This window comes from Condylura cristata, unplaced genomic scaffold (genome assembly GCF_000260355.1).
Source record: "Condylura cristata isolate star-nosed mole 26May11 unplaced genomic scaffold, ConCri1.0 scaffold00018, whole genome shotgun sequence".
Classification (NCBI taxonomy): Eukaryota; Metazoa; Chordata; class Mammalia; order Eulipotyphla; family Talpidae; genus Condylura; species Condylura cristata.
In genome coordinates this window covers 29,191,305-29,197,304 of record NW_004567119.1, presented here as the reverse complement: position 1 = coordinate 29,197,304, position 6,000 = coordinate 29,191,305, and positions in this window count along the sequence as shown.

Sequence of the window (6,000 nt, the reverse complement as noted above, 5' to 3'; positions counted from 1 at the left end):
GAAAAACATGGAAGCAGCCCAAATGCCCAAAAGTAGATGACTGGATTAGAAAGATGTGGTACATATATACAATGGAATATTACCCAGCAACCAAAAAAGAGAAACACATGTCTTTTGCAGCAACTTGGATGGATCATGCTTAGTAAGATAAGCCAGAAAGAGAAAGAAAAATACCAGATGGTTTCACTCATATCAGGAGTATAATGGACCAGGCAAGAAAATAACAATAATGAACAGCCATATACCAGAGACATTTTGTGGGAGTGGAGTGGGGAATGGGATCAAAAACGGGGGGGTGGTGAGGGAAGTGCACGGGATTATGGTGATGGCACATGGGTGACTTGGTGATGGGAAACCTGCAGGGATTACAATTGAGATGGCAAAAAAAAATGTACAAAATGATGTAAAAATAAACTGTTATAAAATAATAATAAAAAGGATTGCGGTGTACATCTAGAGAGGGAATTATACTTTCTATTCTTTGCTTAGCACACATATTGATAATGAAAGAGAGTAATAAATGTTCTATTTAAAGTAGAATTCATGGGCCCTCCCTGGTGGCACAGCAGGTTAAAGCACAGCACTACTGCAAAGTGTGCCATGGATGCTTGGGTGTGAGTTCACTCCCTGCCCTGGAGGTGATCCATATGGCACAACAGACATCTCCTGTCTCACCTTCTGCTCCCCTCCGCAGTGAACTTCTTCAGTCTCCTGTTCTGCTCCCCACTCTGTCTCTGGTGAATCCTCTCACTGCTCCTAAACCTCTGGCCTCTACCCCAGTTCTCTATGTATAAGTATAAAAATTCTTTAAAAAATAAAGTAGAATTTGTGTTGGAAAACATCATGCTATTTAGTATGTATTAAAAATTGCTAGATGGCAAGGCTCTCAGGTAAGACTGATTCTAAAACAATAGTGGGACCTCCCTTCTGGCAAAGTGGGTTAAAGGACACCACTGGGAAGCTAGCCACAGCTGCTTCAGGCTTCAGCATGAGTTCGATAGCTGGCCAGGGAGATGACCCACATGGCCCAACAGAACTCTCCTGCTCACAGGCTGCTCTCCTCAGCAGTGCACTTCATCAATCTGCCTGTTCAGCTCCCTGCTCTGTCTCTGGTGTATCCTCTCACCTCTGCACCTCTGGCCTGTACCCCAGTTCTGTATAAATAAATAAATCTTAAAAGAAAACAATAGTGTACATTAGTTTATTAGACAGTAGAACATCATGGATCAGGGGATCTTCTGAAGATGATTTTATAAGAATGATTCCTGAAGAATTAAAAAAATAAACAGGAGAAAGAGCAGAAAAAATATTGATCAAGATATGAAAGTTAGAAAATGCATTTTAACTACAGTGTGAACTACAGAAGATTGACAGAGGAGACAGTAAGAGGGATAAATCTATTTGTTTTACTTCATTATTGGACAAAAAAAGCTAGTAGCTACATATAAATTTATAAATGAGTTCTTAAAATACATTGTTAGAGACAAAAAATGTTAAATAAAAAGTGTTAAAAGTGAAATTGTACACAAACCTCCCTCACATAAATACTGCTATATTTTTATCTCAAAATTATTCTTTGATTTAGTTCTATATTCCAAAACAATTTTATGCAACACTATTTTATTTATTATTTTTTTAATTATTACAAAAGTTTATTTTTACATCATTTTGCACATTTTTTTCCATCTCGATTGTAATCCCTGTGGGTTTCCCATCACCAAATCACCCGTGTGCCACCACCCTAGTCCCATGCATTTCCCTCCCTTCCCCCTCCCCCCGTTTTTGATCCCATTCCCCACTCCACCCCCACAACATGTCTCTGGTATATGGTTGTTCATTATTTTTGTTATTTTCTCGCCTGGTCCATTATACTCCTGATATGAGTGAAACCATCCAGTATTTTTCTTTCTCTTTCTGGCTTATCTCATTAAGCATGATCTTTTCCAGCTCCATCCAAGTTGCTGCAAAATACATGTGTTTCTGGGTAATATTCCGTTGTATATATGTACCACATCTTTCTAATCCAGTCATCTACTTTTGGGCATTTGGGCTGCTTCCATGTTTTTCCAATTGTAAATAAAGCAGCAGTAAACATGGGGGTGTAGGTATCTTTTCAATCAGTGTTTTTGTGTCTTTTGGGTAGATACCTAGGAGTGGGATTGCTGGGTCGTAGGGTAGCTCCATGTTTAGCAGTTTGAGGAACCTCCAGTTTTCCATAGAGGTTGTACTAGTTTGCATTCCCACCAGCAGTGCAGGAGAGTTCCTTTTTCTCCACATCCTCACCAACATTTGTTGTTGTTTGCTAGTTGTTTGAAGATGTGCCATTCTCACTGGGGTGAGGTGGTTATCTCACTGTGGTTTTAATTTGCATCTCCCTTGTTACGAGTGATGTTGAACATTTGTTTATATGTTTGTTGGCCATCTGCATTTCTTCTTTGGAGAAGTGTCTTTTTAGCAATTCTGCCCATTTTTTGATGGGGTTGTTTATTTTTGTTGAGTTTTGTCAGTTCTCCATATATTTTTGTGATCCATCCTTTATCACTACTTTTGTGTGAGAAAATGTTTTTCCAATTAGTGGGCTGTCTGTTTTTTTGTAATGTCTCTTTTGCTGTACAGAAGCTCTTTAACTTGATGTAGTCCCATCTATTTATCTTTGCCTTCACTATTGTGGCGTATACAACACTATTTTAAACAGCAATGTTTTTTGTCTAAATATATACATATATATACATATATGTATGTATGTATATACATACATGTATGTATGTATGTTGGAACTATGTAGCCTCTTAGAAAAGTAATATAGTCCCTCATGATCATTTTCAAATTTATTAGTTTCATATATTTGATCAAGTTATAGAAAACATTTAAAAACAACTATATTTTAAAGAAAAAGTTTAAGTAAAAGTTTAGCATATTTACTGTTTTTTTAGTGAATAGAAAATAATGCATAGAGTTGACTGCTTTCTATTATGCCCTTTTCTCAGCAGTAAACTTCCTTCTCAATTAATGTTGATTAAAAAGTATCCTACAGGGCAACCATCATGATCTCTATTACCATATATCTTTCTAGCTTTTTCAAGATATTCACTGTCTGTTAAATAAATGGACAACTGGAGTATTAAGTGTGCCTCTTGTAATCCTCTGGATACATTTTATTTAGAATATGAACATCAACCAATGTAAACAATTCCTAGTCAATAGATAAAATTGCCAGAGTGCATTCCCTATAAATATTGATGGTGTTAAAAATATAGCCTGACAGTTTTGGGAAATTCATCTTTAGTAAAAATAAGAGTATCTACCATTCTAGAGATAAGTGTGCTCTGATACTGTGCAACATGTGTGAAAGACATCCTCTCACTAGTATGCACTAAACTACTATTCAATATCCCTGCATCAGGACAGAAAATCATACTCATCACTCTTAATGATGCCTCCACCTAAATCTATTTTTTTAGGAATTCTGCATGATCAATTTCCTTTGGTGTTTCAGGTTTGGGACTAAGTATCACAAGACTTTGAAGTCACAATCATTTATAAACTTTAAACTCTCCCAATCTATATGTATTATTTTCAGGTCACATATTCATTTATTTTATAAAATGAGTTACAATATGTACATTATAAGTGTCTGTTGTTTTTCTTTTTCTTTTCTTTCTTTTTTTTTTTTTTAAGATTTACTTATGCATACAGAGCTGGAGTACAGGCCAGAGACACAGGTGCAGCGAGAGGCTTCACCAGAGACAGAGTGGGGAGCAGAACAGGCAGATCCACCAAGCATACTGCTGAGAGGAGCAGTAGTAGGCGGGTCAGGAGAGGTCTGCCACACCATGTGGTCACCTCCAGAGTGGAGACTGAACTCATGCTGAAGTGGCTAGTGCTGTGCTTTAACCCGCTGCGCCACCTTATTTTTATTTATTTATTTTTTTTTAGTAAAATATAGGTCCCCTGTGGACACAGATAAAAATGCTCAATTTGTTATCTTATTTTAAGAGCATTTGGATTGTTTTATGGAAAGATAAAGATGTAACAACACCCACATGCAAAACTGCAAAGCTGACCCTTTACCATATGCCCTACATAGACATGTCCCCACATATGTCTTTAATGATTTTAAGCATCTGAAACTTTCTTTCTTTCTTTTTTTTAAAGATTTATTTATTTGTGCATACAGAATTGGGGTACAGGCAAGAGGCTCAGGGGTGGCGAAAGGCTCCACTAGAGACAGACTGGGGAGCAGAACAGGCAGATCAATGAAGTGTACTGCTGACGGGAACAGTGGGCGGGTCAGGAGAGGTCTGCCGCGCCATGTGGTCACCTCCGGGGCAGGTGGGAATCAAACTCATGTGAAAGTGGCTTTAGCTTCTCAGTGCTGTGCTTTAACCCACTATACCACCAGGGAGGGCCCTGAAACTTTAAATATCCTAGAAGAAAACAAAGATTTGACCACACACTTGAGTTCATTGGCTTTCTGACTCTCAATGAAGCATGCCTGAAACTTCAATAATGCTACAGCACAATGCTACCACAATGCAAAATTAGAAAAATGGAATTAACCCAACTTCAAAACTGTTTTGAATATTTTTAAATGGAAAAGAAGTGAACACAGCAAAGACTCTACCAAATTTCGTAGGAACTTCCCAGACACATTTTGCTGGCTCTCTGCTTCAAACATTTTTGTGACGATGGTTTTGACAATGATATCCTGGATAGGATATCAAAGGTGCAAGCAAAAAGTAAAAACTTGTTTGACTCTGCCTATCAAAAATGCTCCTGCAGAGTAAAGGAAAAAATCAAGTGGGAAAGAGACAAGCAATGGCTGAGGGAAAAAATATTTGGGAATCATGAATTTATCTTGTGAGGGATAATCATTCAAAACATAAGGAACTCTGACATCGCTGAAGAACAAAAAAAAATAATAATAAAAAAGGAACAAATAATACCACCTATGAATTTCAGGAATTTCAAAACATCACGGCCATTTTACAGTTACCTAACATGTTCATGTGCTGTGCAATTAGACTAAATTTTCTGAGATTGCAGTGTTTCATTTTATGCTTTGGATATAGTAATATTTATTTTTTAATATTTGATCCTGAAGGCATTAAAAAAATGGAGAAAATACAGATTGCCCATTCCAAGTATACTACATGAAACTCATTCTATTATAAACAAATCTTGAATTAGATATACTCATAGTAAAGCAATGCATAAAAGATTTTCTATTCAAAATGATTGAAAAATATGTTGACACAAAAGATAATCTACCTAAAAATGAATATTTTTGTCACTCTCATTCATATTATACTTTCACTCTCTTATGTGGAGAATAAACCTACATATGCCTTTGGCTCAGGATTTTATGTCGATACATGTTTTTTCTTAAAAGGTAATCTTAATAATTGGAATTAGAGGGTGATATGCTCAGTGAAATAAGCCAGACAGAGAAAGACAAATATCTTATGATCTCACTCAAATGTGGTATAACAAGAAAACAAGACAATGAACTAAATAAGACAAACATAAAAGTTAAGACTAATTAATGACTAGCAGATGGATTGGGGGAGGAAGAATGGGGAGACCAAGGAAAAGGTGATGATAGTGATTTGGTGAAAGACAGAACTGGATTTGACCACACACTTGAGTTCATTGGCTTTCTGACTCTCACTGAAGCATGCCTGAAACTTCAATAAAGCTACAGCACAATGCTACCACAATGCAAAATTTAAAAAAAAATGGAATTAACCCAACTTCAAAACTGTTTTGAATATTTTTAAGTGGAAAAGAAGTGAACACAGCAAAGACTCTACCAAATTTCGTAGGAACTTCCCAGACACATTTCGCTGGCTCTCTGCTTCAAAGTAAAGTCCACAATATCTGGAAAGCATAAAAACTTTCGACAACAGCATTAAGGCTTTGACACTCCATGTGTACTACATAAAGACATTAATGTCTGAATCTGTCCCGTGTCAGCTCTGCTGGAAGCTGTTCTGTGAC